The sequence below is a fragment of the Enhydra lutris genome, unplaced genomic scaffold (genome assembly GCF_002288905.1).
Source record: "Enhydra lutris kenyoni isolate GAN:26980312 unplaced genomic scaffold, ASM228890v2 scaffoldscaffold34, whole genome shotgun sequence".
In the NCBI taxonomy this organism is placed as follows: Eukaryota; Metazoa; Chordata; class Mammalia; order Carnivora; family Mustelidae; genus Enhydra; species Enhydra lutris.
Window position 1 is genome coordinate 5,733,715 of NW_019154118.1, and position 15,454 is coordinate 5,749,168.

Sequence of the window (15,454 nt, forward strand, 5' to 3'; positions counted from 1 at the left end):
GGGGCAGCTGAGCGTTGCTCAGTCTGGAGTGTGAGAACATTCAAGTTCCCTGAAGGTAAGAGGAGGTTCCTGCAATTCGTCTGGTTTTGAGCGGGCATGTCCCCGCCTCCTCTCCTTGAAACCCCTAAATTCTGGTTTCAGAGATATGGGTCAATGATCTGAGCAGATGAAAAGAAAAAGCTCAAAAAGTCATCAGAAAAAGCTACAAACACATAAGGAAGGATACAGAATAGCTTTGTAATATACAAACTGCCTAAAAACCCCCTGGGTCTTTATAAAAATACATAGTTGCAACTATGAATTCCTCCTGAGAGGTCTCTAGACATTGAATCATGACATTTTTCAGAGCTGGAAGGAACCTTAAAGGTGATTTAATTCAACTTCTTCGTTTCAGAGACAAGCATGAGTGAAAGGCTAAGTGACTTGCCCAAGATCACAGAGCCAGGAGCAAGAAAATCCAGCAGTCAAACCACGTTCTTCTGGCTTAACGTCCAGAGGTCTTTTCACATCAGGAATCACAGGGATACACCAATCATTAGAGGGGAGGTGCAAACAGAAACAGATTTTAACTCACATGAAAAAACTCAGATCCATTCTGACCTGCTGCCTCCAGCACTGTGTGAAGGAGGATTGTCCGGCTGGGCGAGGGCTTGGTTGAGGAAAGAGAGCTGGGGTTGACTGCCGACATCTGCTGTGGGCATTTGCGGGGGTGTATGGTGGCACGGAGGCCAGTTATGTGCCACTCCTGCCTTAGGAATTTCTAGGCAGAAGTACCATTCCACCAAGAATCTGTTATGTCTTTAAAGTTCAAGTACAAGAGCTCTTCTTTTTCATTATTCAATAGGATCATGCTTAAAACGTGATGATCCTTACCCATCTAAGTCATTTTATCTCACTGGGCCTCAGTCTTGCCATCCATATAGCGAGTAAAAGCAGGTAATTTTAAGGAATTCTTCAAACCCTGATATACTGATGCCATAAAAGTGCCTCTATTCCCAAACCCATCTTGACAGCTGATGAAAGATAGAGAAGACTCAGGGGTTGCCGTTTGGGACTCATCCCAGCCCTGGCAGCTCACTACCAGGGCAAAGGCTAGCCTGTGAGCTAACCAACGATCCCACTAGCTTTGGATTAAAACCAACCCAAGTCACAGAAACACCCGGGTGCTACTTGGGCTGTACCTCCCTCCCCTGGGTTGGCATCTGTCTTCGTAGTCATGCCTGTGCTTCTGTTTTGGGCCCCAAGTCATAGTTATTAAAATAGATAACTTCTCTTGTTCTTTGAGTCCTTCTCATAAGGCCCAGTACAAACCACAGACAAGCAAATAGTAAATCACCAATGGCTATGTCTTTCATTAACTCTCCAGCCAATGCCAACGTTTGAGGTTTTGTGTTGTGGATTCTTTCTCAGGGGGAAAAAAATCATCCAGGAATGAATTACAGCAAGAAAATGAGGAAACCTGGGCCTGTGGTTTTGGATCTCCCAGGACACATTATGAAATATGTCTTCTCGGGAAAACAGTATCTGAAAGTTTCTTTCCAGGTACAATATAGTTCTCATCTTGAATCACTTTATTCCTTTAATTCTGACATTTCTTTTTAAAAGGAACTATCTTTACGAAACAGGCTAACCTAGAATCCAGAAGCTTAGGAGCTTACCAGTGTAGGAAGTGGCTGGTTATCTACCGGCCTGTAAGATTTTCAATCACCAGAGTTTAGGCTTTCTCTTTCGTAAGAGAGTAAAACTTTTTTCCCCCAACATTAAAAAATATTTGGGATGTGGGGTAATACCTGGTGTTGGCCAGGATATGGGGAAATGGGCCCTCATATATTGTTGGCGAGATTATAAATCAGTATAATGTTTTAGAAGGACAAATTAAGCAATACCTCTCAAGTACTGATCCAGGCGGTTCTATAATTTGAGACCAATTTTCCCATATGCACAAAGATTTAAGGACAAGCATATTCACTGCAGCCTTGATTATAATAAGGAAACAGGGAAAACAACCCACATATCAACAGGAAAATGATTAAATAAATTATATATCTATAGTATGAACTACAATGTAAGCACTAAAAAGACCTATATAAATACATAGATTACATGAAAAAATAAACTAAAATGGAAAAAATTCTAAAGTAAACTACTGAGCGAAAATAAAGGTATGGAACAGTTTGCATTCCATTAAAAAAAACTGAATGTGTGTCTGCATTCATAAATGCATTGTTTTTAAGCCCAGGAAGTTAGTCACCAAGCTATTAACAGTGATTAGTTCCAGAGAAGGTGTGGGAATGAAGTAGGGTGAAAAGTAGTGTACATGTATGACTCTAATCCTGTATTTAATCCTGCCATAAATGTTTACTGAACATCTACTATGGGCTGTACTCTGTTCTAGAAGTTGGGGATAGAGCTGTGACCCACATCAAGTCCCACCTTCAGGAAGCTTACATTTCAGTCGGGAAGGCAGACAGCAAACAAACAAATATATGATGCCAGGTAGTGGTAAATTCTCTGAAGAAAAACACAGCAGACTGAGAAGATGGGGGAGGAAAGGAGGGGGCAGGTATTTCTGAGAGGGGAGGCAAGGCAAGGCAAGGAACAAATAACAGTTCTAGTAAATGGGTGACTCAGGGGAGAAGAGAACATTGGGAAGGGCACCCCGGGGGCAGAGAACCAGCTCAAGCAAAGCCCTAAAGTGGGAATAGGCTTGTGTTCAAAGAGTAGCAAAAAGGCAGAGTGAACCATGTGGGGGCGGGGGGAGGGGGAAATAAAGGTTCCAGGAAATAAAAATTTGGAGAAATAGGCTGTAGCCAGATCACATACGGTCTTGAAGGCCAGGGCAAAGATTTTCTTCAGAATGTGATAAAAGCATTAGCGAGATCTGAGCTGGAGAAGGACATGATGTGCTTTCTGTCCTGAAGAGCCCCAGGGCTGCTGTGCAGGGGCCTGACTGCAGCAGTGAGTGTGGAAGCAGAGAAGTAAGCTGGGAGGCAAGGCCACCTTCTAGACCAGGCACCACTGTGGCAGGAGCCAGACAGGGAGCAGCTGCATAGTGAGAGGGGGGTCCGCTCAGTGTGTTCTTTACAGTGAGGGGTGGAAGAGCCTACAGGATGCTGAGTGTCATGTCCAAGCTACTGAGAGCTGACATCTCAGGTCTGGGTTTCTGGCCTTGGTATATAAAGGAATGACGGTGCCATTTGCTAAGGAAGGAAAGATGGGGCAAAGAAGAGACCAAGATTTCTGTTTTATTTTTTATTTTTTAAGAATTTTACTTATTTATTTGGAGAGAGAGTTCGAGAGAGCACAAGTAGAGGGAGGGGCAGAGGAAGAGGGAGAAGCAGGCTCCCCGCTGAGCAAGGAGCCCAACATGGGACTCGATTCCAGGACCCTGGGATCGTGACCTGAGCCAAAGGCAGATGCTTGACCGACTGAACCACCCAGGTGCCCCAAGATTTCTGTGTCAGACAAGCTGCTGTTACACGCGGTAGATGTTCTGAAGAGGCAGCTACCCGTACTGGTCTGGAGTTTGGAGAAGAGCTTAGGCTGGAGACACAGCCTTGACTCCTGGGAGCACATGTGGTGCGCAGAACCACATGATTAAACAACATCACCTAGAGAGCTAGTAAAATAAAGAAATAAAGAGATCCAAAGATGAAACCCTGGGGTATGCCAACATCTGAGATCATAAAAAGGGAGAGAAGCCCATCAAAAGGACCAAGGAAAGGGAACCGAGAAGCAATAGGAAACCACTATGCCATGTATCCCAATTTCTAGATGATTCTTCTGTAGTACAGCTGACCTTTGAGCAATGGGGGGTTAGGGCACTGACACAGCAGTTGAAAATCCATGTATAAATTCTGACTCTCCATAAACGTAACTGCTAATAGCTTGCCAGTGATCAGGGGCCTTACCGATAAACAGTGAACACATATTTTTTATGTTATTGTATTTCAGTATACCGTATTCTTACAGTGAAGTAAGCTAGAGAAAAGAAATGTTATTAAGAAAACTGTAAGAAAAAGGAAATACATTTGCAGTATTGTACTCTATTTATTGAAAAAAATCTGTAGCTAAGTGGACCATGCAGTTGAAATTCGTATTATTCAAGGGTCACCTGTATTTAGATTTTACGTTAAGCATGTATTATTTTTCTAATTCAAAAAACTAAAAGTTAGACTAAACAAACTTCAGTTTTGTTCTCATTGTTAAGTTTTAGTATACATCCAATTTGTCAAAAAAAGAATTTTCGTGCCCATAAATGGTTAAAATTTCTTCTAAAAGCTGGGCCAAACAAACAAAAACCCTCAACAACCTAGAAATCCCAGCAATGGAGTATAAATTATGTTTGGTTTTATGACACTGCTAGTAAAACAAATATTGTCTGTTCTGAGCAAAGGGGACTCTCTCTCAGCCACCCCTGAGCCAGTGGGTCCAAGGAATTTTCTCCTTTCATGATAGAAGATGTTTGAGTTCTCATGCTAGACAGAATCACATTCTTTCTTTTAAAATAAAAACTGTATAATGTGGAGAAATGATGGTCTTTAACAAGTGGTCCTGGAATGACTAGATATCCATATGCAAAAAAAAAAAAAAAAAGTAACCTAGAACTCATAACTTACTTTAAAAACTGAAAATGGATCATAGATCCAAGTAAATACAAACTTGTAAAACTTTTAGAAGAAAACATAGGAGAACAATCTTTGTGACTTTGGGTTAGGCAGGGAGTTCTTAGCTATGACACCCAAAGAATGTCACAGTAAGGAAAAAGGTCAAATCTGGTCTCCATCAAACATAACAACTTTTACTTGGCAGAAGATACTACCAAGAAAACAGAAATATAAGCTACAGACTGGGAGAAAATATTTGCAAATCATACACCTGACAAATGATTTGTATCCAAAATATACTAAAAAAAAAAAAAACAAAAAACAACTTCTCAAAGTTTAGCAATTTAAAAAATCACTCCATAAGAAAATGAACACTTTTTTTTTTTTAAAGATTCTATTTATTTATTTATTTGTCAGAGAGAGAAAGGGAAAGCACAAGCAGGAGGAGCAGCAGGCTCTCCACCAAGCAAGGAGCCCAGTGTGGGACTTGATCCCAGGATCTTGGGATCATGACCTGAGCCAAAGGCAGATGCTGAACTGACCGAGCCACCCAGGCTTCCCTGAACAAAGATTTCGAGCAGATACTTCACCAAAGTGGATACACAGATAGTATATAAGTACATGGAAAGCTGCTTAGCATGATTAGCCATTAAGGAAATGTATATTAAAACTACAACAAAGGGCAACTGGGTGACTCAGTTGGTTAAGCGGCCAGCTCTTGATGTGGGCTCAGGTCATGATCTCAGGGACCTGGGATCAAGCCCCGGTTGGGGCTCCACACTCAGTGTGGAGTCTGCTTGGGATTCTCTCTCTCTCCCTCTGCCCCTCCCCTCACATAAAAGCCTAGGTCCAAATGTTTATAGTGGCATTATTAGTCATTATCAGAAATGAAACAATCCAACAGCCCGCCACTGGGATGGAGGGACAAACTCCAATGGAATCATGGAATACTATTCAGGAATAATAAGGGAAGAAAGTGTTGATACACACAGCATCAAGGATGAATTTCAAATGCATTATGCTAAGTGAAGGAAGCCAGACTCCAAAGCTATAGAAATCCATTTATAAGACATTCTGGAGAAGGCAAAACTCGAGATGGAGAAGACACCTAGAAATCAGTGGCTTCCAGAGATTAAGGGCAGAGGAAGACTTTGACTATAAGGAGGCAATACAAGACAATTGGGGGTGACAAGGCTGGGGTTTTTTTTTTTTATATTATTGTTATTGAAGTGCAGTTGACATACAATGTGACATCAGTTTCAGGTGTACAACAGAGTGACTGGGCGACTTTTCATCTTACACTACACTACGCTCACCACAAGTGTAGCTACCATCCGGTGACGAGGCTGGTTTGTATCTTGACTGTGGCTCTGGGTTAGACAATTTGATGCATTTGTCAGAACTTGCTACTATATACTAAAATAGTGAACTTCTACTGAATATAAGGTAAAAATAAATTTAAAACCCCCAAAGGGTAATTAAGTACTTTGATTGCTATTTTGTTTTGGGGTGGCTTTTTTTTTTAAGATTTTATTTATTTATTTGACAGAGAGAGAAAGATCACAAGTAGGCAGAGAGGCAGGCAGAGAGAAAGGAAGGGAAGCAGCTCCCCGCTGAGCAGAGAGCCCGATGCGGGGCTCGATCCCAGGACCCTGAGATCATGACCTGAACGGAAGGCAGAGGCTTAACCCACTGAGCCACCCAGGCACCCCAAGTTTTGGGGTGCTTAAACACCTTTTTTTTAAATTTGAGCATAGTTGAAACACTGTTTCATGAGTTTCAGGCATACCACATGGTGATTTAAAATACATTATGCTAGCTTGTAGTGTTGTCACCGTGCAATGCTATGACAGTTCCATGGACTGTATTCCCTATGCTGTGCCCTTTATTCCCATGACTTATTCCTTCCATAACTAGAAGTCTGTACCTCCCACACTCTCCCGTCTGGCAACCAAAGGTTTGTTCTCTATTTATAGATCTGATTCTGCAATTTGTTTGTTTGCACATTTGCTTTAAGGTTTTTCTTTCTTTCCTTTTTTTTTCTTTTTGGTTCAACATATAAGTGCAACTACATGGTATTTGTCTTTCTCATTCTGACTTATTTCACTTAGCGTAATACCCTCTAGATCCATCTATGCTATCTCGAATGGCAAGATCCCACTCTTTTTTTTTTAAAGATATTTATTTATTTATTTGATAGACAGAGATCACAAGTAGGCAGAGAGGCAGGCAGAGAGAGAGAGGAGGAAGTAGGCTCCCCACTGAGCAGAGAGCCCAATACGGGGCTCGATCCCAGAACCCTGGGATCATGACCTGAGCTGAAGGCAGAGGCTTTAACCCACTGAGCCACCCAGGCACCCCAATCCCACTCTTTTTTAAGGCTGAGTAATACTCCATTGCAAGTGTGTCTGTCTGTCTGCGTCTGTGTATATATATGTCACATCTTCTTTCAACAGGAAATGCTAGAATCAAAAAGACATGAAATAGCAAGTGGTGGCAAGGATGTGGGAAAAGGGAACCCTCGTGCACTACTGCTGGAGGTGTCAACCCATACAGCCACTGTGGAAAACAGGATGGAGGGTCCCCCAAAAAATTAAAAATAGAACTACCCAGATACGACCCAATAATTCCATTACCAGGCATTTACCCAAAGAAAATGAAAATGCTCTTTCATTTTTATTATAAAAGTAACACAATCTGTTATAAAAGAAATTTAAAACAATTTGGAACTATATAAAGTCAAAGTCTCCTCTCACCACTGTCAACCCTAGGCCTTAGAGCTAAACTTCCATCACTATCCCCATGTATTAGCAGAAACGTACAGATGCTCCAAATCTAATCTCTTGAGACCCGTATTTCCCAAGTGTTCATTTGGGGAAGTATAAATGCATCACTTTTTTCCTCTAAAGGGGTAGCCAACAATGTCAACACCACCTACTGACCAGTCTAGTGACTTCAAATGCTACCTTTAAGATTCACTAAGTTCCCAAAGAAATGAGACTGGGAAGTTTTGTTCATTCTGGGAATTCTGGGAGTCTGCTAGGGACTTCTAGTCACCAGAGTTCTGAGACTCTCCTGCTCTCTAGAAAAGCAGCACTACCGTTCCCCCAAGGGCTGCCTTCTGGGGAGGTGATCACCCACTGCTACATGAAGGTAGTGGGTGTGAGGGGACGATGGGAGACGGGGAGACAAGGGTTAGGAAATCAGAGAAAGGGGTACATTTCTAGAGACTGCTGTGAGTCTGCAACTTTGGGGAGAGGAGTGGCTATTAGAGAAGATTTCTGAAAACCATTTAGGGTGTATACTGTGTATAATCCATGAATATACCCTTTCAGAAGATCTAAAGAACTTCATGCTCCAGGCTTCTGTGGCCAGATTTTTATTGTCTTTGAATATGATTCTGGACATACACTGGGTCATATGGGGCCCTAAAAATAATTAGGTTATATGATGTACTGGATTTTTCTAACCTACTGAACTAATATACAGGCTGACCACTCCACTTTAATTATCGTGGTTTTTAAAGGGAGTTTTGTTATCTGGGAGAACAAGTCCCCTTCTCTATTCTTTTTTACAGAATTTTCTTGGCTATTGTCATTACTTTATTTTTCCAGCTGAATTTTAGCACCAACTTGTTAGTCTCGAAAAAAACAAATCCCACTAAAGTTTTGGTTGAAATTACCTAACCTTATAGATCAATTCATGGAAAACTGTTCTTTTGAGGATCCTACCTTCTGGTAGGTTGGAATCAATTGCTGTTATTTAAAAATGGCTTTGGAGGAACACTCATGCACCACTGATGGGAATGCAAATTAGCACAGCCATTGTAAAAGTATTATGGAGGTTCCTCCAAAAATTAAAAATAGAAATACCATATGATCTAGTAATTCTACTATTAGGTATAAAATATCAATTCAAAAAGATACATACCGCCCTATATTTACTGTAGCATTATTTAAAACAGCCAACATATGGAAGCAACCCAAGTGTCCATCAATAAATGAGAGGATAAGGAAGATGTGGGCTATATAAATACATATACGTGATGGAATATTATGCAGCCATTAAAAAGGATGAGATCATGCTTTTTGAGACAACACAGATGAACCTAGAGAGGATTATGTTAAGTGAAAAAAATCGGACTGAGAAAAAAAAAACCCACACGACTACATTCATGAGTAAAATCTAAAAAAAAATTTAATTAAAAGCAGAATCAGACCTAGAAATAGAACAAACCAAGGGTGGCCATAGGGGTGGGGGATTGGGGAATGGACAGAATGGGTGCAGGAGAGTGGGAGGTAGAGGCTTCTAGTTATGGAATGAATAAGTCATGGGATCAAAGGCACAGCAAGGGGAAGAGAGTCAATGATACCGTAATAACTATGTATGGGGACAGAGGGTGGTTCTCCTTGTGGTGAATACAGTATAATGTGCAACCTTGTCAAATCACAATGTTGTACACCTGAAACTAACGTAACATTGTGTGTTGACCACATTCAGACAACAGATAAATGGCTTTGGGACATTGACGCAATTTGGTTCTGATGCTTAAACCCAGCAAAAAACCTTCATCAAAAACAAAGCAAACAAGGGCACCTGACGGGCTCAATCAGTAGAGCACATGACTCTTGATCTCGGGGTCATGAATTCAAGCCCCATGTTGGGCGTAGAGCTTACCTAAAGAAGAAAAACACAAAGTTCTAAGGAATGACAGTGATCTAAGGCACTGTCCTTTACAGAAACCTATAGTTGCAGGCATCCTGACCTGACCTCTGAGGCAAGTTCAAGGACAAAGCTGCATTTTACTTGCTGGCTGGGAGCACCGCGTGATGTTGGAGGTACACACAGGACGGCTGGGATGAGCATACATGTTTGGGGTTTTCAGGAGGACCTCCCTTGTTAGTAAGTATAGGACTGCAGTGGAGCAATGTGTTGAGTTGTGCGTCCTTGGAAGGAAGGAGCTTGGCTGTACCAGAAGTCAGGGTAGGAAATGTGCATGCTTTGGAGCACTGAGTCTCCCAAAAGGCAAACCCACGGGGAGCAGAAAAGTGAGATAAAATGCATTTCAGCCAGCTGTTTGCCATCTTTTCTTGTTTTATTACATGACCCAATTCCCAACAAAACAACACCAGCCCCGAGCTTTAATGTCTCAAAGCACTGGCAACTCCCATTTCATATTCCCCCAAAAGTACTATGTGATTGTCCAGCCACATTTTTATATTTTGGCTAAAACCCCAATGTAGGTTTTTAAAATAGTAGGGAAAAGCTTGCAATTAACACATTCGTTAGGGGACACTGCGGTCGCTGAGAAGGCGGACGGTGTATAGTGCTGTGTATTAAGTAGGTCTTTCCCTTTCCCTGAGAATCATCACTATGTGAAAATGTTGACTGAAGACAGCTGCCCTGCTCGGCTAGATCATTTACATACACTTGTGAAATTCAAGCACGGTATCTGCCACCGAGGAATGACTGCCCTAAACCAAGGACATTGTTTAAACAAACACATTTTTTAGTTGACAAACAGAGAGTAAACATAACCACAATAAATGCGTTTTCTAATCATTGTTTTCCTTCAACCAGTCCCCCTCACCAATGCTTTGCTGCAGGATGGATATCACATTAACTGTATGTATTGTGTACCTACAAGTGGTTCCCTGCCATGTGACTAGCTGTTTTGAGAATCGGGTTTTGGATTCGAAAATCTGAGCACATCAGCAGTCGGTGTGCCCTGGGACAACCCAGGGTGTGTGGGATGATACAGAACATTGGGCAGGTTCAACAGAACGTTTTCCGGCTATGTTGATTCTGGAAACTGTAACCTTGTGCATGTGACTGTGTCTGGGCCAAGGAGAGGCACAGTCCAGGCACATCTCCTCTGTATAAATCCTCCTTCGTGGCAGAAGCCTGTCCCTTCCAACTACAGCTTGACTTGAACTTCAGGGCCGAATCCCCGAAGAACAGTGTCTGTTCCTATGCATCTCCTATGGGCTTCTCTTCCATTCTTCCAACATACCCAGTCCCCAAATTGACTCTCCACACTCACATTTCCTGTGGACACGGGCGAGGGCCAAAGGTCTGAGTGGATAAGAATCTCTAAGCTGCTTGCTTGACTGATTTATGTTCCAGGAATGTGTGACCTATATATCCGCTGAGAGCTTCAAAGGGTCGAACACAACACATACAAAGACACGGAGCAGAAGTACTCAGATAACCTAGCAGACTTCATGGGACAACTGGGTGGTTTTAGCTGAGTTTCCTGGGAAAAATCGTAAAATCACCCATGCCCCAGAGATTCCCATAGGCTCACATTCCTGCCACTTGGCTGGTAATCTGGAGTAGGGGAAAGAAGAGGCTCTCTACCATTGACTTGTGGAGCTATCTCGAACAGGTTACCAACACTTTCCTCGTTTCAATTTCCTCTTCCATGAAGCGGGGCTAGTAAGAGTTCGCCCCTGAAGATTTCTGTGAGGATGAAGTGCGTTACCATTTGTGGAATGCCCAGTGGGTTTTCGTTGCTGTTCCCTCCCTTTCCTTTCCTGCCTTCGCTGGAGTTGCCTGATGCTCTCTGAGTAAGCCAAAGGAAAGAAGATAACATTTTCTTAGGGAGAAAGCAGAATGTACCTGCATGTACTCAGGAATTAGGCACATGGGTCTCCTTATCCTCTGGGCCTTCATATGCAAAGCAAGACCACCCCATCAGAGTCCACCAGTTTCTCCTCACCACATGGTGGGGGGGGGGGTCTTCAAATGCCCTTACAGCTGTGTAGTGAGACTGACAGCAGCAAGGGGTCTAAATGAAATTGGTGGGAAGGCTGACCTCGTGGGACATGGAACATCCCCTAAAATTATCAAGACTCTAGATATCATGTGCAGGTTTTGCAGACCTGTAAAAAAAAACTTCGTAGAAACACTTAAGAGGCCCAAAGCTCAGCTCTTCCCAAGGGGAAGAAGGATGGAGGCAAAGATGGCTGCAGCTGGAACAGACCAGGGTCCATTTCTGACAACTGTGGAGAAAGGAGATGCAGGGGTTAGAATTCATTTGCCCTGTCTAATGCTGAAAGAGGGAGGAGGTGAGCCGAGGGTAAGTGGTCAGCAGAGAGGATGATTCGGTCACCGTGTCTAGATGGATAATCTGTAAGCATGAGACAGAAGGGGAAGAGGAATGAAAGCAATCATAAAAATGCTCCAAGGGGCCTTTTAACTTTGGCACACGCCAAGTTTCTAGAATGGTTTCGCACAACTAATGAAAAGAGAAAATGTTTAAAGAGGCCAAAGCAAAAGCTGACGAAAATGCCTTAGCCAGGGGCGCCTGGGTGGCTCTGTGGGTTAAAGCCTCTGCCTTCAGCTCAGGTCATGATCCCAGGGTCCTGGAATTGAGCCCCACATCTGGCTCTCTGCTCTGTGGGGAACCTGTTTCCTCCTCTCTCTCTCTCTCTGCCTGCCTCTCTGCCTACTTGTGATCTCTGTCTGTCAAATAAATAAATAAAATCTTTTTAAAAAATGTCTTAGCCATTAACTACTTCACTAAAAAGGGGGGGCATTTTGATGGGTTATGTGTAAATGAATTAAAAACACACAGAATAAACCTATTCCAAAATCCACACAAGACTATCATACTGTCAACTCTGGAATAAGCATCAGCTAAATAAAAACTTAAGAAGGTTCACAACGGGGGCGCCTGGGTGGCTCAGTGGGTTAAGCCGCTGCCTTCGGCTTGGGTCATGATCTCAGGGTCCTGGGATCGAGTCCCGCATCGGGCTCTCTGCTCAGCAGGGAGCCTGCTTCCTCCCTCTCTCTGTCTGCCTCTCTGCCTGCTTGTGATCTCTCTGTCAAATAAATAAATAAAATCTTAAAAAAAAAAAAAAGAAGGTTCACAACGGTTGAAAAGTAAAGGAGGTAGGGAGAACACATTTGGGGGGAGTATTTAGAAAATCGTAGGAAGTTCAAAAAATAAGCAGAGGACACTGGAGCAAGGCTGGTAGGCTGACGGCATGGCACCATCTTTCCAGATTCTTGAGCTTTGCACAGAGACAAGCTCAGTCTTCTCACAGTCAGCCTGCAATGTCGTCAAAGCTGCAGCCGCCCACAGGAACACTAGGCTACACCAAGAGCTTGATGAAATCAATAAAGCCAGTTGGGGCAGAAAGGTTTAGGGAACTTCCCCTCCTACCTAGAATGTTGAACTACCCAAAGTGGTCACCATCCACCCTCCGCCTTTGCCACTCCCTGGCTCCTGCTGCCAAAGAACACACGGAGATGGTACTGTCTCTCTCCTCCCGGCCATTCTGTTTTCTACAGACGCCCACACATGCTTTCATCCACACCTCATAACCACTCACTGACGGAAAGCTTCCCAGAGCAGCTGTTGCTCAGCACAAAGACTGAATTAATCACTCCTACCTTCATGCGCCCACACCATTGTGTTTGTGTCCTTATTCACCCTTAACTTAATTCAGACCTTGGAGTTAATTTGTTTACTCCTCTACTTCTCACGAAAATGCAAACTTCTTTAGGATAAGAGCGGGAAGTACATCTTCCTGGCGTTAACTCAGTGTCCTTACTTGAGCTGATTTTTACCTGGAACCAGAAGATCGGGGCTGGAGATGTGCTTCTGCCACCTTGGGGATCTATGGCCTCAGGTCAAACCAGATTCCCAAGTTTCTGTTTTCTCTCCTATAAAATGGCAATACGATACGTCTCCACAGCTTGCTGAAGGTTCACATGAGATAATGAGCAGGAAAAAAAAATTTCCAACAATGAAGAACGATACCAAAGGAGGCACTGATTTTTTTTCCCCCCAATGCTCAAAATGAACTCATGTTCCATATTTTGGAGTTGCCTCTATTCATTGGAAGTCACAACACCACTCTCTTGGGCTAACCTAATCCCCCCTCTGCTTCATATCTTGTGCTTTGCCATTTCTGGTTAAGGTGCTGGTGTCCCACGGGTGCAGTCTACACAAAGCTGACCAAGAGGAGTCCTCTGATTCACCGCCACTGTCGTCAGTGAACTTGACCCACAGCGACGCAGCTCTATGCCAATTGCTAGAGACAGGAAGACAAACCATTCCTCATCTCTGCCCTCAAGAAACGAATTACTTATTGGGAAAATGAGACATTAAAATTTAAAAAACCAAACAAACAGGAAAACAAAAAAGAATGTGGCAATGCCGGGCACCATAAGAACCCTTGGAATTCAGGACAGATGGCTGGATTCTAGAGAGTACAGGGCCCTGGCGCAAAAAGAGGAGCTGGGTTGTGGGGAGAAAGGAGGGAATGGATGCCAGAGCCACTGTCAAGGAAAAACCAATGGGATCTGGAAAACCACGAGGCTGGGGTAGGAGGTAGGTGCAGACACAGGCAAGGCACAGGGAGACTCAAAGACTCGAGTGGTCTGTGACGGAAATGTGGCACCCTTGCCAGGTGAGAATGTCCAGGTAGAAAAGACAAGGCTTACAGAGGCTTATTTGTTTGTGGTGACAATTAGATACCCAAGTGATGATACCTAACAGGCGGGGACGGTAACAGATGGTTCTGCCCAGAAACACTCGGAGATAGATATGGAGATTGTCCTGAGAACCAGAGTTGAAGGGCTGAAAGTCAAATCCATCTCCTAGAAAGAAATACTTACAAACAACAGAGGAAAAAGGATACGACTTGGGGTACGATTTGTTGACGGGCCTGGAAAAGGAAAAAGCAACAACGAGCAAGACACACTTGCCTAAGGAGGAAGTAGCACAAGGGGAACGAGTACAGGCTCAATGAAAATGGCCAGAGAATGGCAAACTTCTAGTAAGTTTACTCACTCAGAAATCTTCTGCCTTAAGTTCTGAAACTTTCCCCCCTTCTCTGCTACGTCCAGACCGATCTTCATAGTATCTTCATTGTATCTCTACCAGGCAAGCTGGGAAAATGTGCCTCATGCCTCATGCCAGGGCACTGGGCAAAGTTTCTAGAAAAAACCACAGGAGGTTACTTTTCTGCAAATGGCCCCGTGGGTCCATAGGCAAGCTCCTGATTACCCAGAAGGAAAATCATTTGCCAAACTTAGAACCTATCTCATGCCAAAATGTAATTTTCCAAATTCAAGTTCATTTCCTCCTTCTCCCTGTGCATTCTAATCCTGGTTTAAATGTATTCTCTCTAGCTTGTCTTTGGTTGCAAAGAATAGAAACAAAGTGGGATAAAAGAAAATAAAATTCAATTTAATTTAACAAATTATGGAATACCTCGCGTAGACACTGTGCCAAGAACTGGGGATAAAACAGTACGCAAGACAGACCAGGTCCTTGCCCAGCTTATGTTCTGGACAGATGGCAGACACTTAAGAAAGCAGTAATTCAGGGTGCTATAAAGAGCATTCAGCAAGAGGATTTAACCAAATATAGGTGGTCAGGATGCCCCCACAAGAATGTCATTTAAATGGAGACATGAAGGATGAGATTAGTGGAGATTCTAACCAGAGAGTAATAGGGGAAAAAAAGAAACAGGTAAAAGTATACAAATTTGCCAAATACGGACTGTAAAAAAAAATTAAGAAAAATAAGAAACCCAGGATGGAATGGCACTTGGGCCTTACCAGAGAACACCTAAAGAGCTTCTAAGGTGGAAGCTGGGGCTGAGTGGGGCCAGTGGGAAGAGTTCTCTGCCGGAACACGAAGGCAAGTTGCTAGACCGGAGTGCTCTCAAACAAACCAGGGTCCGGTAAGGCCCCCCAGGTATAGGCAGGAATTGGAAGATTTCCCTTTGCCATAACGATCGGCAACATACGGGCATTTTCTACGAGCCGCCTCAATGTCACGCACTCATATCGTTTCTGCGTAATCCCCTTGTTTTCTGATGGAACGT

The 15,454-nt window shown here is 43.2% G+C and overlaps 1 protein-coding gene across 1 annotated transcript in view; it reads right to left on the minus strand.

The window, feature by feature from the left end:
* LOC111153971 (BARX homeobox 2) overlaps positions 1-15,454 on the minus strand; it is a 74,066-nt gene that overhangs the window by 15,034 nt on the left and 43,578 nt on the right. The gene's annotated exons all lie outside the window — the stretch shown is intronic.